This window comes from Halichoerus grypus, chromosome 9 (genome assembly GCF_964656455.1).
Source record: "Halichoerus grypus chromosome 9, mHalGry1.hap1.1, whole genome shotgun sequence".
NCBI classification, from domain to species: domain Eukaryota; kingdom Metazoa; phylum Chordata; class Mammalia; order Carnivora; family Phocidae; genus Halichoerus; species Halichoerus grypus.
Genome location: NC_135720.1, coordinates 110,393,950 through 110,420,709, shown reverse-complemented (window position 1 = coordinate 110,420,709; position 26,760 = coordinate 110,393,950). Strand labels below are relative to the sequence as shown.

Below are 26,760 nucleotides of genomic sequence, written 5' to 3'. Positions count from 1 at the left end.
CCTCAATTAAAAAAAAAAAAAAGAATAAGAGAAAAGAATCTAAGTATTGTAATAAGGATTAAACAACAGTCCAGCATTTTGCTTCTGAAAGAGCCACAGTGGCAGGAAATGAGAGGCCATTGTTTTCTGATTCAGCCTCAAACAGAAAAAACAAACAAAGAATTATGATTTCAGCCTCAAAAGTCCTTCTCATACAGAATATCTATCTACTGTTTTATATTCGGTCACGCACATTTGCTTCCTCCAATGGCCAGAACAGACAGTGAGCTCCCCGAAGGCAGTGCCTAGGTCTTACTGATCCTTCTATACCCACGTACTCAGTATGGTGTCTCACCGAGCCTACATTCAATGAATATTTATTTGTAACAACAGTAATAATGATGATTATTACTGTCATAGTGGCCAACATTTCTTTAATGCTTATACTGTACCAGGCCCTATGGTAGGTGCTCTATATAATTTATCTTATTAAGGGCTTCCAAAATCCCTTTAGCAAGCATTATTATTCTCATCAAATTGCAGATGGTGAGAGTAAGGCTTACAGCTGTTAAGTAACATGTCTATGCTCAAACAGTTGGCAGATAGAGGGTTCGAACCTGGTGTCCTGGCCAAAGCCCATTTCTATCATCCCTTTGCTGAGTGCTTCCTTTACTCCCCATTTATGGACCTGGGTCCCAATTTACAATCCGCAAACTATCACTCTACAAAAGTAGTTCATATTATTTGCCCTTGATCTTGCAATGATAATCAGTAAAAACCCTTTGCACAAGCTCAGTTTAGTGTCACCGATAACGCTGTTATTGGAGATTAGAAATGACACTGTGTTCCCCTTACCTTTTGTTCCTTGTTTTCAAGTGTAATTTCGTTTGCTATCAATGACGAAACCCACACTCCCTAATATTTTGGAATTCATCTTTTAAGTAAAGCAGAAACACATTCCACCTTAATTCACCCGAGTAGTCCCCTCAATTCGCCTGGGTATTTAATCTCTCAAAGTACTCTGAATGAATCAGACAGGGTCCCACCCTATTGTTTTTAGGTGTCTAATAATTCTGCTCTCAGATTATACCAGCTTGCCTGATAAGAAAGTGAATCATTTCCCTCATTAGTCATTTCCTCGAATATTATTCTAGTTTCTTAGAACTTTTATGCAGTTAGCCTGTTAATTTACATTTACGTTGAGTAACTTTTAAAAGTGTAATTTTTATTTCTATGTTTGTCTAGCTCTTATAAAAATTATAGAAAGACTGTTGATCTTCTCATTAAAAAAAAATTCTACTCCAAACATAAGGATTCTGTTCATAGTGTATGTTTCATACATGTTCTGGACTGAAATAATTTACAACTCTGCCAGAGTAGATTAAAAACAAGAAAACAAATCTTCAAATTAATTAATCATTCTCTTTACTTAACAACGCTGGTATGACAGGCTTTTTGGGAAACAATGCTGAGGCTATCTCCCCAATGGGATTTTGGATTATTTGTGGAGAGCCAGGTTTATCATAATACCTATCCTTCTGGATAATCATGAATTAGTGTTTCTACCAGTGTATCCAAAGGAAAATAATCAGGCCCTTTTGGGATTGAATCTAACCAGATCTCAAAATATTTCATGGAAAAAGACTGCCCTGAGGAGATGGGATATGAAGAAGATAAAAAGGAAGACCAATTATAAGTAAGTATCACAAATGCTCTAGTAGAAATTCCTGGAGTGAGAGGATATTAAAAGAATTTTTAAAGTAGTGCATATTTTGTCCCTTAGTAGCTTTTTCTATAAAGTCCTCCAACTTGTTTCAAGACAGATTTTTATTTTAAAATGAAGATCACCTGTGATTCTAGTAATTCTGTAAACACATACAGACTGTGCAAATTATTTGGAACTTGTTTCTTTCGCTTAATGATTTATTATGAACACCTTTCTTTTGTATCTATCAAATTTGCTTTCTCATCGTATGTACTGGCTTCACAGAATTTCACCTTATGGATGTCCTACGATTTATTTAATCAGTCTCTTATTATTGGACAGTTAGGTAGTTGGTAATATTACATTGCTAGGAAAACTCTGTGATGAAACGTTCTTATGCTAAATCTATGACCACTGCCTGTAAAGTTTCTGTAAGTGAAACTCCTGGGGCAGAGTAGGTGAGGCCTTGATATGTATTACAAAAGGCTACACACCTCTCCCCTCCCCGAAACAGAAGTCTGTACTAGTTTATACTCACATTACCAGCCATGTATAACAAATGCCTGCTTCTGTGCGTCATTGCCGATATTGCGTATTATGTTTAAAAATACTGACAATTTGATAGATGAAATCTATGTCATTAATTTGCAGCTTTTTACTTATCATTGAACTTGAACACTTTACCCATTTTCTACTTATATTTATCCTTTTGTTAATGACTTACAAGATGCCCTCTATATTTGAAGGATATTAATCTACTGCCTATCATAGTTTGCATGCTGAAGATATTAATTTTTATTAGCTCAGTCTATCGATCTTTACTTCAATACTTTCTCCTGGCCTAAATTCTTTTCTCTGACCAGCAGCCAAACGCACACAGTGGTTGAGAGATCGCCTTTCTATTCCTCTATTAAGAGTCCCTGGGGGCTGGAAATGTGGGGTCATGGTGACTCCTGAGTGGAAAAGGGACACTGATGGATCTCAGGTGATCAAGCCACCTACACTTTGGAGTTTTTAAGAGAGATTCTAATTCATGTGCCTGGATGAATATTTGCTTGGAATTTAGGCTTAGCCAGGAATGAAAATCCCTTTGTTGATTCAACTGAAGAAAAGCAAGCACAGTCTAAGGACACTAAAGGAAAAATTGGCTCACTCTCTTTTTCCACAGAGAGGAATTCTGTTCAAATAAGGCACAACTGAAAAACCCACCAACTCCCTCACTTCTTCCCTTGCCAGCAGTCTGTTCCCATGTCTGTGTACCTACAACAACAGAGGTACTTCTGATTTGTAATCTGCTGAGGAACGTTTACTCAGGGAGCTCGCTCAGGACAGACACACTCCCTCTGACCTTATTGGAGAGGTGCTCCTTAAACACATCCCCTACATCTAACACACCTCCACCCAGACATCAGAAGCCATCTCCAGAAGGGGCTGGATAAAGGAAGCCACTGGCCAGGATCTACTGATGCAGATCAGGTCTGTCCTTGGCTGTTGCCACAAACCCCTCTCCCTAACGAGCACCGCATGAAACGACTGGTGATATTAAACGTTGTCTCCTCCATCTTCCTTCAGTCTCATTGCGGAGTTCTCTTAAAAGCAGTGAAGTGCTGGGCTTTTTTTAATTGATTAGCAGATGTGATTTTGCTTACATCTTCCATAAATGCTCTGGCTGGCTGCATACCATTGATTACCGGGGTTCAGTTTACAGCAACTAATTGCTCTCCTTGCTGGTGTTTTGATACAAAATTCAATAGTGAATATGTTTTCAAAACTCTTGTCTTTGCGGCTTGAGTCAGAAGTGACTTGAGGCAAACCCAGTGGACTGAGTTTTCCCTTCTTTAAAATAATTGCTCTCTCATCAGTCTGTGAAGAAAGTTTCCAAATTGTAGCATTCTAATTGGAAAGTCTGCATTATGCATGCGATGACAAACTATGTTGTGCTGAATGGCATTTTTTTCATCCCTTTCTTAAGGGATTAATTCTGTGCCAGATTGGGAACAGTGCTGAGGTTTAAACAGTTGAGATCAACAGCTTCCCCACTGAATTGGTGTCTTTTAGGTCAGCAGCAAGTATCTGTTTTGCCTGTTTCTAACTGTCCATCACGGGAGATTCCACTGGAAGGCCCGGGACCACGTTGGCTGATGCTGCCATGTTCCTCGCTCGCGCAAAAACCCGCAACGAAGAGAAGACAATGCCGGGATATTAGTAATACACTAATTTGTTACCAAATCCATTTCTAATCTCTCAGCCAAAATCCAAGATACTCTGACCTCAAAGGTTTAGACACTAGTCTTTGTTCAAGATCTTCAGAAATTAAGTTCTTTAGAAATAATCTTCTTCCATTCAACAAATATTTACTGAGTATTGACTAAGTGACATTAGGCAAGTCACTTCACTTACTTGCACTTCGGCTTCATCCCTTGTGAAATTAAAGGTCTAGATTCGATGGTTTCTAAGGGCTCCTCCAGTTGTAATATTTTAGAATTTGCTGCAACATTAGTAGAGGTGTGGGGGCAGTGGTTAGAGTTTTTTCTTTGCATGTCTGTCCATTATACAGTGACCCTTCTCCGGGAGAACTGTTTCTGGCCTAACCCTGAGGTGGACATGGGGGGTTCCCGAGCTTGGTTTGTGAACCTGAGTACATTCTGGGAAGACACATGACCCATGCTGCACCAACCGGATTTCGTTTCTCAAGAATTGAGAATTATGTGAGATTCCGGCTTAATTGGCCCTGTTCACTTAAAATGACATGATGAAAACATGGCCCTTCGGGGGTGACACTCTTTCACCAGAGGCACAAAGAGACAAAGTCATCTGCAATGAGAAGCAAAGAAGACAGAGGATGTGGCCCAGGGAGGGGTTATCTTGGCTCCTGGCAGGATTCCAATAGCTGATTTAGCTCTCTGTGAGGGCCACCAGAGTTTCTGCCCTAGTATTCTATGAGAAATCTCCCCATCTTTTTAATAAACCTGCCATTTATGGCTTAAGCCATCTTTATGTGGTTTCTGCAGCTTGGAACCAAAGAGCCTAAGATAAGCTCCTAGCACAGTGCCCGAGATGGAAAAGCCACTCAACAAAGAGCAGAGGTTCCCATGAGATGAGGGTGACAATGATGACATGAGGGCTCCAGGACCGGAGAGACAGGAGGTGAGGAATAGGGATGGCGAGGAAGCTCGCTTTGGATGGAGATCTTCATTCAAGTATGAAAGAAGATTCTTGGGGTGCCTGAGTGGTTCAGTAGATTAAGCCTCTAACTCTTGATTTCTGCTCGGGTCATGATATCAGGGTTGTGGGATGGAGCCCCACATCAGGCTCCCCGCTGTGTGGGGAGTCTGTTTGGGATTCTCTCTCTCCCTCTCCCTCTGCCCCTCTCCCTGCTCATGTGCCGGCTCATTCTCTCTCTCTCAAATAAATAAAATCTTTTTTTTTTTTTTTTTTTTGAAGAAGAAGATTCTCTCAATGGAAGCTGAGAGTGGCAGGGCTGCATTGTGGGGTGGAAAGGCAACCGGACTTTGAAGCAGGCTCTGCAGGGTCTGCCAAGCTGCAGGGAGGGAGCCCTGCAGAGACAGGGCACTCAGCGTAGTTGAGAACTCTCTTCAGCAGTGGCCCTGGGGGAGCAGGAGAGAGGAAAGCCAGGGCCGCCAGGGACAAGGAGGATGCAGGGCAGGGTCAGGGAAGAGAAGGGCCAGAGTATTGGCCAGTTCTAGGCTGCTGACGGGTTAACTGGGGCCAAACGGGGCTGACTAACTTTCAGAATAGAGAGGGACTAGGGGTCGTGAAGCAAGAGAACAGATGTGGCAGACAGGGGGGTGAGGGAGGAGGGGAAGGAGCTGTGGTCACAGAGGGAATCTTCCGTGCTTTGGCACTTCACTCACAAGAGCCCAGTTCCCACTCTTCTGAGGAGCAGAAAGACAAACATTACCGTCAGAGGCTCCATTCTAATCTCTGCTCCTGAGAGGCGGAGGCGGGGTGGTGGTGGGGGGGAGCCTGTAACAGCTGCCAGAAGGAATCATACAGCTCCGGAGGAACAACTTTCCAGGGCAGAAACTGGGACTTCCTCGCAGATGAGAGGGGCCCTCACTGTCGGCTGCCACAGGTTCAGTGATGCAGCTTCCTCCTCAGGTGGGGAGGAAGGTCAAGCTGAGACGAGCTGCTGGAGGACCACGAAGCCCAAAATGAGATTCTCAGCAGGAGACTGGAGCCAAGTAACAGCACTGTGATCGAAAGCGTGTGAGGCAGAGCAGGTGTGAGCCCCGCAGACTGCAGACACAAGACCCCCCGAAGAGCTGCCGCCATGGGGGTCCTGCCTCAAAGTGGGCCGCAACCTCTCGGGGCAGAGGGGACACCCACCTTCTTCTGACAGCAGGAGGAGGGAGACACGGGCTGCTCGCCAGATGGAGTGGGAGCTTGGGAGCTACGTTAGTCACAGGACATCAGAGAGCCTCCACGCTGATACTGTATAATCTCTCATGTCTTGGACACAGAGGGTGATTCCTCCAAGAGAGGGAGAAATAACAGCACTGGCTAACAATATTCTCTTGCAGTTGGAGAGGGAAAAGACAGGTGCAAGTGCTTGGTCGTCTGGCATATGTAGTTTCTGTGTTTAGTCACTGAAAAGCCCCAGGATGAAGAAAAAGTGAGGAGACGGGGCAAAGCATTACACTTGGGCTTCACAGTGTAGGCTGATCATTGAAAAAGGAGGGAATAAGAGGAGGGGCTTTCTCTATCAAATCTTACATCCCTACAGTAAAATCCAGGTAAATTCCATGAAAGTGGAGAGATGCCAATAGAGAACATGCTCGCAGGATAGGGCGATATGGATAGCTGGATGGGACAAGACTTTCCAAAAGTTTGAGACACTACAAAACTACCCACTTTTTTATTTATTATTATTATGTTATGTTAATCACCATAAAACTACCCACTTTTAATAGCTAATTGAGACCATCACTTCACTCCTCAGAAGGATTAAGTTTTTAATTTCAAGTTTTAGGTGATAACATAAAAGGTAACCCCATGCTACCAAACAGCATGACTGCCCCTGCGATATTCAATAAACACTGAGTGCGGAACGAACAGTGAACGACTCATCATAATCCCACCTCACATTCACACAGACCTCACTGGTTTCAAAATGTTTTTGCATACATTATCACATTTGGGGGAAAAAAAAGACAATTTATAATCAGCACACTTCCTGCTTTCAATGCAAATCTATTTTTCTAAGTTACTTGGTTAATTTTCTTACGGGGCTAAACACCGCCCAAGCAATCTTTCACAGATTACACAGCCACTTGGCAAACCCTTTATTAATAAATAAGTTTGGGCCTAGGCTTATGATCTAGATTTCATACTATACAGTCCAATTTGATGAAAATTCTTTCAATGAATTTGATGATGAATATGCTTTCAATGTGGATATATGAGAAAATTTTGTCCGGGCCAAACAGCACTTGTGAGGAAAAGCAGTTTTCTTCTACTTTTCAAGGTGACTCTTTCCAATACAGTCCCTTCCTTAAGCAAGACGCTGGCCTCAAAACTATTGGGAACCATTTCAAATGGTCTTGTTAGATTTTAAAAGGTGAAGTCTCTTTATGTTACAGGCCTTTTCGGCTGTGACACGCTAAGCGGGCGTGCAGCTTTCACAGATCTTTCCCCGTGTTTAAATTCAGCATTCTCAATGTCCCTCTCGGCAGTGAAGCTGTCTTCCTTGATCGCAACAGCTTCCTCATCAGGACGCGCACACAGCACGCGCACGGCACCAGTGACATCGGCCCAATTTGGCTCACCAGCAGGATCAGAAAAGGACGTGCAAGGGGTGGAAACAGAGAGCCCTGCCCAGACCACAGGGCTTGGCTCCCTAGGTGCCAAGTCCAGCTCACTCTCCGCTGCATTTGCTAGGAAGGCTGGTCAGGGCTATTGTGATATAAAAAGGCCAGAACTGGCTAATGGCTGAGGGCAATATGCACTTGGGTGAGGGTTTCTGTTTCCTGTCCCCAATTCTGTGAAATTATTCGCCACAGGGTGAGAGGAAGGGGCAGACATGTTTAAGAACTCAGGGCTCCCTGAGTTGTGTGTTAGGGAGCTTACTCCCTGGATTTGTACTCACATTTATGACCCCTGTAAGATAAAATGGCCCCAGTGTGAGTCCAACAGGTAGGGGAGTAAGGTGTCACCGGGCTCCAGGTTCCTTGTGTAACACCATCCAAAGGCCCCTTCTTCAGCTTTCGGGACCAAGCCCAGTCAGGAGGAACCACCCTGACCCTGCTTCTAGAGTGCAGGGACCATGCATGGCTAATGTCTTGGTATTCCTCATGGTCCCCAGCACACCATAAACTCTACAGAGTTGAACTGAAGGAGATATGGGGAACAGGGCAGGAGAGGATGATGGAAAGAGGAGAGGGAATTAGAGATAAATCACCCTTTCACAAAACCCAGGTAGGTGCACCCCAGTACAGCATCTTTTAATGCTCCATTACGTTACATTTCAATCTGAAACACCCCCCAGCCAGTCCTCTACCCCCACACCATTTTGGAGAGCCTCATTTAGGGAGGTAATTTATGAAATATATCAACTCTGACTGCTATTTCATCTCCTGAGCTTATTTTCCTGCCTCTCCTCCGGCCACATGCTAATACGTGTCCACATGCACACAGCCTACAAAGCACCAAGAAGCAGAGCCAAAGAGAAATTTAATAAGCTCCACGGCTCCTTTCTATTCCCTTAGGTCAAGTTTTCATAGGAATCTGTGACTGTGGGAGAACTCACAATTTAGGTACAGGTAGAGCTTTGTATTCTCTCAACCTGATGATAAAGGGAGAGAATGGAAGGGCAAAACAAAGGTGGGGAAGGCTCGACTCTGAATATTACAGGCGAGAGAACATTCCAGCAGGGCTGAACTACAAGGCAAAAAAATCTTCCTATTCAAGCATGTAATCTCTTTATTTTTGTTCTCACCAAATCTTCTCTCTGGTCTCTCTTAATGCAGCCAGTACTATTTTCCTACATCTCTCTTTCTTACCCAGCCTGACCTTCTCACCCAAATCAGATAGGGGTTTCAACCTTTGCTCCAGCTTTGAATCCTCTTCTTTTCCCCACAGGGCACAATCTATAAAGTCCTGAGCTCTTGCTGAAAATGATTTGAAAGCACTTGCCCATCCAATCCGGGGCCTCACCCTCCAACTGTACCACCGGGGCCCGCCATTGCTTGCCCCTCTTTCACGTCCTCTCTCTGCAAAATTACTGCCCCCCACCCCGCCCCCAGACGTAGTCCCCAATCTCCTATCTGTCCTGCTAGGTCCTGCACGATGAAATGCTCGTCTGCCCTCTTTCCCATACTTGCCTAGTCTACATTTCCTCCCTTTCAGTCCCTTCGCTAATGAACTTCCTCCACGAAACTGTTTGGTGAAGGCTTTCACCTGAAAACAACTATGCTCTAAAACAGAAAAATAAAACCGTAATAAGGTACAAGTGCTACAGAATTAAAACACTTAAAGTAGACTATTCTATTTGAAGTCTGAGGTGTCTGACAAATCATAATCTTGCGTGCGGTACATGACTTACCACTAAAATAAACACCACATTAGTGAGACTAATAATAGTAACGTCTTCACCAATACATAAAAGTGAGAATTCTACCTATGATAAGTTCTTATAAACAAAAGATAGTTAATCAATTTAATATGTAACTATGTGATAAGTCTTTTGAAGCATGGCAAGAAGCAAGAAAAAAAAGCAAGATTTTATATAATTTTTTGTAACGCCTAGAGGGGAAAAATGGCTAATTATGTTTTTCAATGGAATTCTTTTGATCACTGGCCACTTGGTACAGTTTTCTTGATCCAGGTCTTCAAAGCTAGGATCATAAGTTTTAATTCAAACGTTTTCAGCTGAACATTAGCAACTCTAACTTTTCGAGCTGCTAAACAGCTGTAATCAGATCAAACTTGTGTGGGTTACAGGACTAAAGGCTAAACACAGTTGCCATTTTTTTTTTTTTTCCTGGAATCACCTAACCTATTTCCCCCACAGTGGGAGGCCCCGGCAAAGGCTCCAAAGGCAGAGGGGGCATGGTTCTCCCCCCTGCTGCAGAAGATGTAAGAATGCAGTTTTCTGGCTCATAAATACTCTCCAGAATTACGGAGCAGGTTCCCCTCCCTCCCACATTTGTTTGGTTGAAGGATCATCAGACAGGAAAAACACTCTCTCTTTAGAATGTATTCCGTAAGAGCTGCCTTTTTAGAAACAACCCTCCCAGGTGCCAACATGAATATTCACCAGAGTGTACCGAGCACAGGGGCTGGTCTCCACGCCATGTACACTAATCCTTCAGAATGTATTCCAGGCAAGCTACCAGGGTAAAGTGCTGTACAGAACCCGGGCTTTCCGGTGATGGATATTGGATGGCTGAAAGGAGAAAATCTGACTGAAAGAGGCAGAGATGAATAAATCACTCATATCTGTCTAAGGCCCTGCTGCAGCTAGACCTTGCCATTGTGACTCAAGCACAGCATGAGGCTGCATTAGAATACTGCACTCTGTGAATTAAACGGTTTCTTTCGTTCATCTGGCTTATCCTTTCTCATCAAGAAGAACAAACAATTATCTCCCTTCTGCCCCATAACCCTATCTGCTGACCCCCTTTGTTACTTTCTCCGTCTTCCGGCTGATAGAAAGCGCACGGACATCCCGAGAGCACTGTCCTGGTACCAGGCAGGCACCCGGTGTGCGTGTGCGCATGTACCTTGCGTGAACACACACACACTACACCCCTCCGTATCACTGCCCTGGCTCACATTCAGAAAGGTACAGACAGAAGAGATTAAGAACTCTTATCAGCCAGGGAAGGAATCACACCCAAGGTGGTGAGACCTCAGATTTCCCAGGATCCTCCCACTCTGGAACCAAATCCTAAACATCAACATTGGTATTCATGTGGACAGGCAGAAGGGGACCTGGCTGAGGCAGCCTGTCTGAGTCACACATGAGACTGTCGTAGCCAGTGCTCTTCAGATAACCAATGTTTAGGTGTCAGAGGCTGGGAGACATCCTTGGGGTAACCTCCAAAGCTCTGGTGCTGGAATTATTCCAGCTTTTGGCAGTTTGTACCCTGATTAGCTAGGGGCATTCAGGTGTTTGGGGGCTCCTGGTAGCTCAAAGGAAGGACCACGAGCAGGGAAGAAGCAAACAGTGTGGCTTCAGTGACATTCTGGGTCAAACGATCCTCAGCCTCCTGGAGCACGAAAAGCTCCACTGACTCTCCCACAGCCTCTGATGGACACAAGGACATTGCTAGGCAATATGGCCTAACTAGTAGTGTCAGCAGATGGGAAGCACGAGTCTCAGCTCTGCCTCTGTCTTGGAACCCTATACTCTCAGATTTATAATCTCTTACGTGGGCTGCGGGCAGGGGAAGACAGGGAGATGAATTTTAATGTAGGTGATTTGTGGTTCCTTTTAATGTTGTTTTTTTTTTTTAAATTACAAAGTAACACATGACAAATCCTTTGGTACTTTTTATAAAGTATCCACTCTAAAAAGGCATTACACTAATTGTAAAAAAATGTAAACCAGTATTTTCAAAAATGTTCTTTAGTAGCAGAACCCCTTCACAAGCAACATCTTAGAAGAACCTCAATCTCCATAAGAGAGAAAAGTGGAAGTGCTCTACTAAGGTCAGAGTTGGGGCTGAAGTCCCGTTTGCCAGACTTCCTCCCAGCCTCTGCTTGCGTCAGCCGCCAAGGCTCACCTCCTACAAACACATTAGGAAAAACCACTGGGTCATGGTACGCATCTTGTCCCCAAACAAAACACTAATATTAATATTCATACCTTTTAATAACAGGCTTATAAGTATTATTACTCACATACTCTGACACTATAAAAGGCAAATGGACTTCCCTAATTCTTTCCTCTCACCTATGGACCAGAGCTGTTAGTGAGGAAAGGAGCTGGAGAGATTAAGCATTGGTAAACAGTGGCCCATAGCTGCCTATTTTTGTAAATAAAGTTTTATTGGAACACAGCCACACCCACTCAGCAGAGTTGAGCAGTTGTGACAGAAACTATGGCTTACAAAGTCTGAAATATCCACTTCCCGGCCCTTTCCAGAAAAAGTTTCCTGGCACCAGGAACAGAGAGAAAACCAGAGCTGTTCTTTATTGAGCAGTAAAGAGTTATGGCACCAAGGCAAGAAATAAAGGTATAGTTTAAACTAAGGCTGGGCTTAGCCTAGAAATGTCTAAAATCTTTATTCTGTTGAAAGTGTTTCAAGAGATTTTCATGTAGCAAATTCTACGTGGAGTTTTTGGATTCTGCTATAGTCCTAATCCTATCTTTGTTACTGTGACAACTATCCTGACCATTTCTGGCTTGCCTTTTACCCCAAATTTCTGTTATTTCTCCTAACGGTAAAAGAACAAGAAGGGGAAAAAAAAAAGCTCCAATTAAAAATAAAAACCTGAAAACCATTCCCAAACCCTCTCTCCTCCCTGAACTGGTGCCCAGGAGCCACATTCTCAAACTGAAGACGTGTGCACATAGTCACTGACCACTACCCTCCAGATGGCATGGCAATAATAGGATAGGATGAAGAAGTTACAGGGACGTTTAAAGTCAATAAACAATATACACACACAAAAGTTATATAGTCACTGATAAGGTAGTTAATATGACAGCAATAAAATAATGTATCAGTTATAGAGGAAGATGACACCACGGGCTAAGCCACACTAATTAGGCAGACAGAGTTGAGTTGTTTATTGGTCACCAGCAAAAGACAGATTTGTATGGATCTATCCCCTTGCTATCTCTCCAGCTCTTTCTACTGTGAGTATAAAAAGCATCTTAAAAGATAGCTGACCAGGGCAGTCTATGACCACAGAACAATAAAAACCTTAAAGTGCTTGGTGTGTTAATGGAACTATTCATTTGGAATCTTTAATGAAACCAATTTTAAATGGATGACTCTATTTAACATGTTCTTCCCAAATAATTGCAACTGATCTCCATGACTTTTCTGCTTATTCTTTGAGTCTAAAATATACAGCTAAAATCTCACTATAGTGAACACAATCATGACAAAGTCATTTACCTGTTCTACCAAGAAGCCTATTATCAACAAGATATTATTTATCTGGTTTACCACAAATTCTTAAACAACTCCCTACAGAAAATGCTTTATGTCTTTCTAATAGGGCTACGATAAACTTCCTAATAAAGATACTATTTGAGGGGGGAGGAGCAAGATGGCCGAGGAGTAGGAGACCCGGATTTCGTCTGGTGCCAGGAATTCAGCTGGATAGGGATCAAACCATTCTGAACACCTACGAACTCAACAGGAGATCGAAGAAAAGAATAGCAACAACTCTCTGAACAGAAAAGCGACCACTTTCTGGAAGGTAGGACATGTGGAGAAGTGAATCCGAGGCGATATTCGGGAGGATAGAAGGCAGGGGAGGGGGCCTCCGTCAGCCGCTACTGGCAAGTGATAGAGCCACAGAGCACAAAATTGGAACTCTTAGAAGTCTGCTTCTTCTGAGGGACGCCGCTCCGGTGGCTAAGTGGGGGGTGGAACCCTCGTGGGACAGTGTGGTCTCAGGACCCTCGGGGTCACAGAAAGACCGGGGGTGCCTGAGTGAGGCAGAACTCCCAGGTATCAGAGTGGGGAAGCCGGCTGCAGAGACGGAGCCGAGGCGGGGGCTCTCAGCTCGGGGTTGCCATAAACCGTGATCCACAGCACAGTCGGGCCACTGCTCCTCCAGCAGGGACCCAACAAGCGGCAGATCCGGAGAGACTCCCCTTCCTTCCCCGGGAGGAGCGGTGCGGGAGCGCACCGCAGGGATCTGCTGGGTTTGGAGACTCCACATGGGGTCGGGTGCCAGAGATAGGAACGCGCGGTCACAGGCCAGGTGAGCACGGAGTGTGGCCGGAGACCGGGGAGACGGGAGTGACTGACTGCTTTTCTCCTGGGGCGCCCTGAGGAGTGGGGCCCCGAGTTCTCGGCTCCTCCGAGGCGGAGATTGGGAGGCCGCCATTTTCATTCTCGTCCTCCAAAGTGGTACGGAAAGCTTGCAGGGAACAAAAGCTCCTGAGAGCAAACCCGAGCAGATTACTTCGCCCGGACCCGGCAAGGGGAGGGCAATTCCGCCTCCGGCAAAGACATTTGGGAACCATGGCAACAGGCCCCTCCCCCAGGAGATCAGCGACAACAGCCAGCCAAGACCAAGTTTACCCATCAATGAGAACGGCAGAACTCCAGCGCTAGGGGAATAATGCACATAGAATTCATGGCTTTTTTACCATGATTCTTTAGTCTTTCAAAGTTAATTTTTTTTAACTGTTTTTTTTTTTAATTTTTCTTTTTCCCTTTTTCAACCAACATCTTATCAATCCCTTTTTAAAAAAATCTTTTTTATTTTTCATTTTTAGAGTCATATTCTATCCCTTCACAGTAGTTACCCTTATTTTTGGTATATATATATATATATATATATATATATATAAGTTGTTCTCTCTTTAAAATTTTGGGATACAGTTTCTTCTAACAGATCAAAATATACCCTAAATCTCTAGTGTATGGCTTTGTTTTAGTCTCCTGCCTGAACACATTCTCTCCCTTTTTTTATTTAAATCCTCTTTCTTTTTTCAACCAACTTCTTATCAATTCCTTTTATAAAATCTTTTATAATTTTCATCTTTACAGTCATATTCCATCCCTTCATCATATTAACCTTATTTTTGTACATATATAAGTTCTTCTTTCTTTAAAATTTTGGGAGGCACTTTCTTCTAACAGACCAAAATATGCCCAAAATCTAGTGTGTGGCACTGATCTATGTACCAGCCTGATCATATCTGATCATATTCTGTTTTTTGTTTTGTTTTGTTTTTGTTTGTTTTTACCTTTTTCTTCTTCTTTTTTTCTTTCTTTCCCTTTCTTTTCCCCTGGTTTCAGGTCTTTTCGGATTTGTTTAGTGTATATATTTCTGGGGACATTGTCACCCTGTTAGCATTTTGTTCTCTCATTCATCTATTCTCCTCTGGACAAAATGGCAAGATGGAAAAAATCACCTCAACAAAAAGAACAAGAGGCAGTACCGACTGCCAGGGACCTAATCAATACAGACATTAGTAAGATGTCAGAACTAGAGTTCAGAACGATGATTTTAAAGATACTAGCTGGGCTTGAAAAAAGCATGGAAGTTATTAGAGAAACTCTTTCTGGAGAAATAAAAGAACTAAAATGTAACCGAGTCGAAATCAAAAAGGCTGTTAATGAGGTACAATAAAAAATGGAGGCTCTAACTGCTAGGACAAATGAGGCAGAAGAGAGAATTAGTGATATAGAAGACTAAATGATGGAAAATAAAGAAGCTGAGAAAAAGAGAGATCAACAACTACTGGATCACGAGGGCAGAATTCGATAAGTAATACCATAAGACGAAACAACATTAGAATAATTGGAATCCCAGAAGAAGAAGAAAGAGGTGGGGCAGAAGGTATACTGGAGCAAATTATAGCAGAGAACTTCCCTAATTTGGGGAAGGAAACAGGCATCAAAACCCAGGAGGCACAGAGAACCCCCCTCAAAATCAATAAAAATAGGTCAACACCCCGATATCTAATAGTAAAACTTACAAATCTCAGAGACAAAGAGAAAATCCTGAAAGCAGGTCGGGAGAAGAGATATGTAACCTACAATGGTAGAAACATTAGATTGGCAACAGACCTATCCACAGAGACCTGGCAGGCCAGAAAGGACTGGCATGATATATTCAGAGCACTAAATGAGAAAAATACGCAGCCAAGAATACTATATCCAGCTAGGCTGTCATTGAAAATAGAAGGAGAGATAAAAAGCTTCCAGGACAAACAAAAACTAAAGGAATTTGCAAACACAAAACCAGCCCTACAAGAAATATTGAAAGGGGTCCTCTAAGCAAAGAGAGAGCCTAAAAGCAACATAGACCAGAAAGGAACACAGACAATATACAGTAACAGTCACCTTACAGGCAATAGAATGGCACTGAATTCATATCTTTCAATAGTTACCCTGAATGTAAATGGGCTAAAGGCCCCAAACAAAAGACACAGGCTATCAGACTGGATAAAAAAATAAGACCCATCAATATGCTGTCTGCAAGAGACTCATTTTAGACCCAAAGACACCCCCAGATTGAAAGTGAGGGGGTGGAAAACCATTTACCATGCTAATGGACACCAAAAGAAAGCTGGGGTGGCAATCCTTGTATCAGACAAATTATATTTTAAACCAAAGACTATAATAAGAGATGAGGAAGGACACTATGTCTTACTTAAAGGGTCTATCCAACAAGAAGATCTAACAATTGTAAATATCTATGCCCCTAACATGGGAGCAGCCAATTATATAAGCCAATTAATAACAAAAGCAAAGAAACACATAGACAACAATACAATAATAGTGGGGGACTTTAACACCCCCCTCATTGAAATGGACAGATCATCTAAGCAAAAGATCAACAAGGAAATAAAGACTTTAAATGACACACTGGACCAAATGGACTTCACAGATATATTCAGAACATTCCATCCCAAAGCAACGGAATACACATTCTTCTCTAGTGCCCATGGAACATTCTCCAGAATAGATCACATCCTAGGTCACAAATCAGGTCTCAACCAGTACCAAAAGATTGGGATCATTCCCTGCCTATTTTCAGACCACAATGCTTTGAAACTAGAACTCAATCACAAGAGGAAAGTCGGAAAGAACTCAAATACATGGAGGCTAAAGAGCATCCTACTAAAGAATGAATGGGTCATCCAGGAAATTAAAGAAGAATTTAAAAAATTCATGGAAACCAATGAAAATTAAAACACAACTGTTCAAAATCTTTGGGATGCAGCAAAGGCAGTCCTAAGAGGAAAGTATATAGCAATACAAGTCTTTCTCAAGAAACAGGAAAGGTCTCAAATACACAACCTAACCCTACACCTAAAGGAGCTGGAGAAAGAACAGCAAATAAAGCCTAAACCCAGCAGAAGAGAAATAATAAAGATCAGAGCAGAAATCAATGAAGTAGAAAACAAAAGAACAGTAGAACAGATCAACGAAACTAGGAGCTTGTTCTTTGAAAGAATTAACAAGATTGATAAACCCCTGGCCAGACTTATCAAAAAGTAAAGAGTAATGACCCAAATCAACAAAATCATGAATGAAAGAGGAGAGATCACAACCAACACCAAAGAAATACAAACAATTTTAAGAACATATTATGAGCAACTATATGCCAGCAAATTAGATAATCTGGAAGAAATGGATGCATTCCTAGAGGTGTATCAACTACCACAACTGAACCAGGAAGAAATAGAAAACCTGAACAGACCTATAACCACTAAGGAAATTGAAGCAGTCATCAAAAATCTCCTAGCAAACAAAAGCCCAGGGCCAGATGGCTTCCCAGGGGAATTCTACCAAACATTTCAAGAAGAATTAATACCTATTCTTCTGAAACTGTTCCAAAAAATAGAAATGGAAGGGAAACTTCCAAACTCGTTTTATGAAGCCACCATTACCTCGATCCCAAAACCAGACAAAGACCCCATCAAAAAGGAGAATTACAGACCAACAGCCTTGATGAATATGGATGCAAAAATTCTCACCAAAATACTAGCCAATAGGATCCAACAGTACATTAAAAGGATTATTCACCATGACCAAGTGGGATTTATCCCTGGGCTGCAAGGTTGGTTCAACACCCTCAAATCAATCAGTGTGATACAATACATTAATAAAAGAAAGAACAAGAACCATATGATCCTCTCAATAGTTGCAGAAAAATCATTTGACAAAGTACAGCATCCTTTCTTGATCAAACTCTTCAGAGTATAGGGATAGAGCGTACATACCTCAATATCATAAAAGCCATGTATGAAAAACTCACAGCGAATATCATTCTCCATGGGGAAAAACTGAGAGCTTTCCCCCTAAGGTCAGGAACACGGCAGGGATGTCCACTATCACCACTGCTATTCAACACAGTATTAGAAGTCCTAGCCACAGCAATCAGACAACAAAAAGAAATAAAAGGCATCCAAATCGGCAAAGAAGAAGTCAAACTCTCACTCTTTGCAGATGATATGATACTTTATGTGGAAAACCCAAAAGACTCCACCCCAAAACTGCTAGAACTCATACAGGAATTCAGTAAAGTGGCAGGATAGAAAATCAATGCACAGAAATCAGTGGCATTCCTATACACCAACAACAAGACAGAAGAAAGAGAAATTAAGGAGTTGATCCTATTTACAATTGCACCCAAAACCATAAGATACCTAGGAATAAATCTAACCAAAGAGGCAAAGGATCTGTACTCAGAAAACTATAAAATACTCATGAAAGAAATTGAGGAAGACACAAAGAAATGGAAAAACGTTCTATGCTCACAGATTGGAAGAAAAAATATTGTGAAGATGTTAATACTACCTACAGCAATCTACACATTCAATGCAATCCCTATCAAAAGACCATCCACTTTTTTCAAAGAAATGGAACAAATAATCCTAAAATTTGTATGGAACCAGAAAAGACCCTGAATAGCTAGAGGAATGTTGAGAAAGAAAAGCAAAGCTGGTGGCATCACAATTCTGGACTTCAAGCTCTATTACAAAGCTGTAATCATCCAGACAGTATGGTACTGGCACAAAAACAGACACATAGATCAATGGAACAGAATAGAGAGCCCAGAAATGGACCCTCAACTCTATGGTCAACTAATCTTCAACAAAGCAGGAAAGAATGTCCAGTGGAAAAAAGACAGTCTCTTCAACAAAGGGTGTTGGGAAAATTGGACAGCCACATGCAGAAGAATGAAACTGGACCATTTCCTTACCCCACACACAAAAATAGACTCAAAATGGTTGAAAGACCTAAATGTGAGACAGGAGTCCATCACAATCCTAAAGGAGAACATAGGCAGCAACCTCTTCGACCTCAGCTGCAGCAACTTCTTCCTAGAAACATCACCAAAGGCAAGGGAAGCAAGGGCAAAATGAACTATTGGGACTTCATCAAGATAAAAAGCTTTTGCACAGCAAAAGAAACAGTCAACAAAACCAAAAGACAACTGACAGAATGGGAGAAGATATTTGCAAATGACATATCAATAAAGGGCTAGTATCCAAAATCTACAAAGAACTTATCAAACTCAACACCCAAAGAACAAATGATCCAATCAAGAAATGGGCAGAAAACATGAACAGACATTTTTCCAAAGAAGACATCCAAATGGCCAACAGACACATGAAAAAGTGCTCAACATCGCTCGGCATCAGGGAAATCCAAATCAAAACCTCAATGAGATACCACCTCACACCAGTCAGAATGGCTAAAATTAACAAGTCAGGAAACAACAGATGTTGGCGGGGATGCGGAGAAAGGCGAACCCTCCTACACTGTTGGTGGGAATGTAAGCTGGTACAGCCACTCTGGAAAACAGTAGGGAGGTTCCTCAAAAAGTTGAAAATTGAGCTACCGTATGACCCAGGAATTGCACTACTGGGTATTTACCCCAAAGATACAAATGTAGGGATCCGAAGGGGTATGTGCACCCCGATGTTTATAGCAGCAATGTCCACAATAGCCAAACTGTGGAAAGAGCCAAGATGTCCATCGACAGATGAATGGATAAAGAAGAGGTGGTATATATATACAATGGAGTATTATGCAGCCATGAACAGGAATGAAATCTTGCCATTTGCAACGATGTGGATGCAACTGGAGGGTGTTATGCTGAGCGAAGTAAGTCAATCAGAGAAAGACAGGTATCATATGACCTCACTGATATGAGGAATTCTTAATCTCAGGAAACAAACTCCAGGGTTGCTGGAGTGGGGGGAGGTTGGGAGGGATGGGGTGGCTGGGTGATAGATATTGGGGAGGGTATGTGCTATGGTGAGTGCTGTGAATTGTGCAAGACTGTGCAAGACTGTTGAATCACAGATCTGTACCTCTGAAACAAATAATACATTATATGTTAAAAAAAAAAGAAGAACAAGAAGATAGCAGGAGGGGAAGAATGAAGGGGGGGAAGTCGGACAGGGAGACGAACCATGAGAGACGATGGAATCTGAAAAACAAACTGAGGGTTCTAGAGGGGAGGGGGGTGGGAGGATGGGTTAGCCTGGTGATGGGTATTAAAGAGGGCACGTTCTGCATGGAGCACTGGGTGTTATACGCAAACAATGAATCATGGAACACTAAAAAAAAAGAAAAAAGATCTTAAAGAGACCAATGGAAAGAAGTCAAGCAAAATACAAACTAAAAATGTGTTTGTATTCAGGAAGGCAATAAAAATTTCAAAAAGCAAAAAATAAAATAAAAAATAAAAATAAAGATACTATTTGATTATAGATGTTATTTACTTATTTATTTTAAGTAAAACAAAACAAAAAAAATGGGCGTGGCTTGAACTCACAACCCCGAAATCAAGATCTCAAATGATATCAAGAGTTGGACGCTTAACTGACTGAGCCACACAGGTGCCCTGTTTTATCTTTTTTTTTTTAACCTCCAGGAAGAAAGGTGTGCATTAGGCAGGAGAGGACAATGAAATGGTATATACCTAAGGGACTTAGGAATAAAATCTATTACACTAGATCGCACCTACCCTTTCCCACAAGGTTCTTGAGGTATGTATATGCCAGGAGAGTCCCAGCAAGTCAGAAGCAAAAGGACTTAATTGCTAGTAGAATTTTTGGCTCAAACCTCTTATGCAAAAGGCATAAGATATGGAGCACTCCCTATTCTCAAGTTGGTTATGCCTCAACAGTTCCAATCAAAGCAAGCTTGGTGGCCTGCCCCATCCCTTCTTCAACACCCAAAACTTATTCTTGGTTCTTACCACTACAATTTAAGAAAAGATCAACCCAAATAGTACCATCGAAACAGAGTGAGTAAGAAAGAAATCATTGGCTCCTACTGTCAGGCACTGAGCTGAACCTGAGCTGAGGCAGTAACCTTAACCCTGGCTGCCCTAAAAGATAAAAGAAGAAGTAGGAATGCCCAAGGAGGGGCACCTAGGTGGCTAAGTCGGTTAAGCGTCTGCCTTCAGCTCAGGTCATGATCTCAGGGTTCTGGGATGAGTCCCGCCCGGGGAGAGGGTCCCTGCTCAGTGGGGAATCTGCTTCTCCCTCTCCTTCTGTGCTCTCTCTTTCTCAAATAAATAAATAAAATCTTTAGAAAAAAAGAAAAGAAAAGAAACCCTCATATTTATTAAAAAAAAGAAAGCAAACACAGATGATCAGTAATTCTGCTTGTTTTGGATCAGAACTACCCAGTCAGCAGACACAGGCTTTTTATTTACAGAACATTTTTGAAGCTGAGAATGATATAAAATACAATTATTATATTTACTCTTTTGGATACATCCAGAAGCTATAAGCTTAAAGGGCATCTTTAAAAAATAAATGGAAAAAAAAACCCTGCTGAATTGTATACTTTAAATGGTAAATTGTATGATTTATGACTTATATCTCAATAAGGCTGTTTAAAAAAACAAGAACAGAGAGACCACATGAAATATGGGGATTTATAAAACTTCCAAGGTAGATGTGAAATGTCAAGCAGGAGGTAGGGTTGTATGGCAGAACGGCTGACTGGATGAGCCAACCCCTTATCGTGACCCTCCACTTCTGCAACCTCGCTAGGGCTGAGCATATGACACAGTTCCACCTCCTCACTCAGTGGAAGTCAGCTGGGTGGGGTTCCAAATAGAGCTTGGGCTTTTCCTAATAAAAAGGTACAGACTTGGTTGGCAGGGCTCTTTACTCTTGGCCCTCTCTTTCTTTCTGCCTAAATGCAGATGAGGTAGTTAAAGCCTTCACAGAGGTCATTTTACTCTAAGCAAAAATGCATGTGAAAAAGACCAAGAAAATTGAAGCGCTCGCTGACTTGCAGAACTAATGCCCGCCACATCCACCTGCGGACATTTTGTTATGTGAGACCCACACAGACAAGTGAAAGCAAAACAAACACACACATACATTTAAAAAGTCTTTCTTAATCTGGTTCTCTGTTATTTGCGGCTAAATGCTGCCCAAATGTAAGCTCCTTTGGAGCAAACAAAGGCTAGGAATAAAAAGAAATGTCGTCAAGGCCTAGCCACAACATTTAATGAAACTATCTACAATTTACACCCTTAGGAAAGAGGATGGGTTGGACCAGAAGGTGTGATGCCTTCTCTCATTTTCTTTTTAAGGCCATAGGAGGCTCTATAAAGATTGTGCAACACATTGGGATCTTCCCAGCTAGAGTTTTAGCACCGGCTGCACTATCACGTTCATGGTGGAGAGAAAAAGAGAAGGAACTCAATTATACTTTGGTTTCTTCACCTCTTACATGGAGACAATGAAGCCGCCAGAGCTTCAGAGCTACTGTAAGACATGGCAAGGAAAAGGACCATTAGCCATTTCTAAACATTAAACCGTATGGAAAATCTGAACAGTCTAGACTGGGGTATCAGTTACAGTAAAAGAATAACGTGACAAGGCTGGTAATGTCATAATCATTGAGGGACACGGTTTGGATATCATAAGGAAAAAGGAAGAAAGAGGATCCTACTGTTAGGTCTTAAGGGGGGACGGAAAGAAAATCCAGGGAGAAGTAAAAGCATACTCTGCATTTTATCTAGGTAACCAATACCCCTTATACTGAATCTAATACATTGTTGAAAGAGGCAACGCAGCAGACAGACAAAAAGGATTCCTCAGCTGGACCTCAGCCCGAGTGTCCAGGAGAGTTGCTGAAAGGAGTCCCTATGGGCCACCAACCAGCCTGTCATCATAATCGTTTTTCCTTGGAGAAGGATGCAAAATGGAGGTGGACAGATGGGAGAGGAAAGAAGGGGAGGTGGAAGGATTTTTCTTGATCTCAGTGCTTCTGCTGGTTCAGAATGTTTCGATCAAGTGCCTCTATGGTTACCAGTTTACAAAGGGCTAAGCTTAAAAAAAGAGAGAGTGATTGCATCAGGTGCTACCAAGAGGCACCAAAAGCAACTTAACAAGGTGACAAAACTGAGCTCCTAGGGGAAGAAAAAATCTCTGATTTAAGGGCACCTGAGGAATGAGGGTTTTCTTTTCAAAGGTAGATTGCTGCATTGGATTAATTCAAAGATTAACCTTAAGTGGCTGTGACCCTTTATCAGTTTTCAGAATAGCTTTATTCACTTAATACTCAAAAGATATACTTAAGCAATATGATGTATTAAATTTGTAGAAATTTGGGGCAATTTGCGGAAAGCCCTATGCTTCCATAAGCTCTCATGAGAACAGCCACATTTCTGTGACCCTGTACTACAGGCCTATGGGGGTGGGGGGTGCTGGGGAGCAGTGCAGAAAGCATCTGCCAAAGTGAAACGACAGAAAGGGTAGGCTGATGCTTTCCTTTTATTTGCTATTCCAAGGTAAATGATTCTGGTGTTAAAAATGATTGTTTAAAGAACTACTGGTAAAGTAGTATTTGTTTTAGAGGGTCTTACTTTTTTTTTAAGTTTTTATTTTAATTCCAGTTAGTTAATAAACAGTGGTATATTAGTTTCAGGTGTACAATATAGATATTCAACACATCCATATATCTGTGCTCATCATGGTAAGTGCGCTCTTTAATCCTCATCACTTATTTCCCCCATCCCCCCACCCCTCCCCTCTGGTAACCATCGGTTTGTTCTGTATAGTTCAGAGTCTGTTTCTTGGTTTGTTTCTCTCTCTTTTTCCCATTGCTTGTTTGTTTTGTTTCTTAAAGTCCACATATGAGTGAAATCATATGGTATTTTTCTTTCTCTGACTTATTTTGCTTAGCATTACATTTTCTAGCTCTATCCATGTCATTGCGAATGGCAAGATGAAGTTCTTTTGTATTCTTCTTTATCCATTCATCAATCGATGGACACTTGGGCTGCTTCCATATCTTAGCTTATGTAAATAATGCTGCTATAAACACCAGGGTGCATGTATCCCTTTGAATTAGTGTTTTTGCATTCTTTGGGTAAATACCCAGTAGTGCAACTGCTGGATCCTAGGGTAGTTCTATTTTTAACTTTCTGAGGAACCGCCATACTATTTTCCAGAGTGGCTGCACCAGTTTGCATTACCACCAACAGTGCACCAGTGTTCCTTTTTCTCCACATTCTCACCAACAGTTGTTTCTTGTGTTTTTGATTTTAGCCATTCTGACAGGTGGGAGGTGATATCTCATTGTAGTTTTGATTTGCATTTCCCTGATGATAAGTGATGATGCACATCTTTTCATGTGTCTGTTGGCCATCTGTATGTCTTCTTTGGAGAAATGTCTATTCATGTATATTGCCCATTTTTTAATTGGGTTATTTGTTTTTTGGGTGTTGAGTTTTATGAGTTATTTATATATTTTGGATACTAACCCTTTACTGGATATGTCATTTGCAAATATCTTCTCCCATCCCATAGTTTGCCTTTAGTTTTGATTGTTTCCTTTGCTGTGCAGAAGCTTCTTATTTTGATGTAGTCCCAATTGTGTATTTTTGCTTTTGTTCCCCTTGCCTCAGGAGACATATCTAGAAAAATGTTGCCACGGCCAATGTCAGAGAAATTACTGCTGTGCTCTCTTCTCGGATTTTTATGGTTTCAGGTCTCACATTTAGGTCTTTGATCCATTTTGAATTTTGTGTATGATGTAAGAAAGTGATCCAGTTTCTTTCTTTTGCATGTAGCTGTCCACTTTTCTCAACACCATTTGTTGAAGAGACTGTCCTTTTCCCATTGGATATTCTTTCCTGCTTTGTTGAAGATTAATTGGCCATATAGTTGTGGGTTTATTTCTGGGTTTTCTAATCTGTTCTACTGACCTATGTGTTTATTTTTGTGCCAGTACCATACTGTTTTGATGACTACAGCTTTGTAATATAACTTGAAGTCCAGAATTGTGATGCCTCCAGCTTTGCTTTTCTTTTTCAAGATTGCTTTGGTTATTCAGGGTCTTTTGTGGTTCCATACAAATTTCAGGATTGTTTATTCTAGTTCTGTGAAAAATGCTGTTGGTATTTTGTTAGGGATTACATTAAATGTATAGATTGCTTTGCGTAGTATAGACATTTTAACAATATTTGTTCTTCCAAAGCATGGAATGTGTTTCTATTTCTTTGTGTCATCTTGAATTTCTTTCATCACAGTTTTATGGTTTTCAGAGTACAGGTCTTTCACCTCTTTGGTTAGGTTTATTCCTAGGTGTCTTACTATTTTGGGTGCAACTGTAAATGGGACTGATTCCTTAATTTCTCTTTCTGAGGCTTCATTACTGGTGTATAGAAAGGCAACAGATTTCTGTACATCAATTTTGTATCCTGAGATTTTACTGAATTGGTGTATCAGTTCTAGTAGTTTTTTGGTGGAGTCTCTTGGGTTTTCTATATATAGTATAATGTCATCTGCAAATAATGATACTTTTACTTCTTCCTTACTGATTTGGATGCCTTTTATTTCTTTTTGTTGTCTGACCGCTATGGCTAGGACTTCCAGTACTATGTTGAATAAAAGTGGTGAGAGTGGACATCCTTGACTTATTCCTGACCTTTGAGGAAAAGCTCTCAGTTTTCCCCCCACTGAGGATGATGTGAGCTGTGGGTTTTTCATAGATGGCCTTTATTATGTTGAGATATGTTCCCTCTAAACCTGCTTTGTTGAGGGATTTTATCATGAACGGATGTTGTACTTTGTCAAATGCTTTTTATGCATCTATTGAAATGATCATATGGTTTTTATCATTTCTCTTATTGATGTGATGCATCATGTTGATTGATTTGTGAATACTGAACCACCCTTGCAACCCAGGAATAAATCCCACTTGATTGTGGTGAATGATTTTTTTAACGTATTGTTGGGTTCAGTTTGCTAGTATTTTACTGAGGATTTTTGCATATATGTTTATCAGAGATACTGGCCTGTAGTTCTGTTTTTTTTGTTGTGTCTTTATCCAGTTTTGCTATTAGGATAATGCTGGTCTCATAGAATGAATTTGGAAGTTTTCCTTTATTTTCTTTTTTGGAATAGTTTGTGAAGAATGGGTATTCACTCTTCCTTAAATGTTTGGTAGAATTCACCTGTCAAGCCATCTAGTCCTGGATTTCTGTTTGTTGGAAGTTTTTTGATCACTGATTCAGTTTCCTTGCTGGTTATCAGTCTGTTCAAATTTCCTATTTCTTCCTGTTTCAGTTTTGGCAGTGTATACATTTCTAGGAATTTATCCACTTCTTCTAGGTTGTCCAATTTGTTGGCATATAACTTCTCATAACATTCTCTTCTAATTGTTTGTCTTTCTGTGGTGTTGTTATTTTTCCTCTCTCATTTGTGGTTTTATTTATTTGAGTCCTCTGTTTTTTTCTTGATACCTCTGCCTAGATGTTTATCAATTTTATCCATATTTTCAAAGAACCAGCTCCAGGTTTCATTGATCTGTTCTATTGTTTTTTTAGTTTCTATATCATTTATTTCTGCTCTAATCTTTATTATTTCCTTTCTTCTGCTGGTTTTAAGCTTTGCTTGTTGTTCTTTTCCTAGCTCCTTTAGGTGTAAGGTTAGGTGTTTATTTGAGATTTTTCTTGCTCCTTGAGGTAGATCTGTATCACTATGAACTTCCCTCTTAGGACTGCTTTTGCTGCATCCCAAAGGGTTTGGACAGTTGTATTTTCATTTTCATTTGCTTCCATGTTCTTTTAAATTTCTTCTTTTATTTCCTGGTTGACCCATTCATTGTTTAGGAGCATATTATTTAACCTCCATGTATTTGTGGTCTTTCCAGATATTTTCTTGTGGTTGATTTCTAATTTCAAAGTGTTTTGGTTAGAAAAGATGCATAGTATGATTTTTTTTTTTTTAAGATTTTATTTATTTATTTGACAGAGAGAGACAGACAGCAAGAGAAGGAACACAAGCAGGGGGAGTGAGAGAGGGAGAAGCAGGCTTCCCGCTGAGCAGGGAGCCCGATGCAGGGCTCGATCCCAGGACTCTGGGATCATGACCTGAGCCGAGGGCAGACGCTTAATGACTAAGCCACCCAGGCGCC

At 41.4% G+C, this 26,760-nt stretch overlaps 1 protein-coding gene across 3 annotated transcripts in view; it reads right to left on the bottom strand.

The window, feature by feature from the left end:
• BTBD9 (BTB domain containing 9) overlaps nt 1–26,760 on the bottom strand; it is a 431,569-nt gene that overhangs the window by 92,915 nt on the left and 311,894 nt on the right. The gene's annotated exons all lie outside the window — the stretch shown is intronic.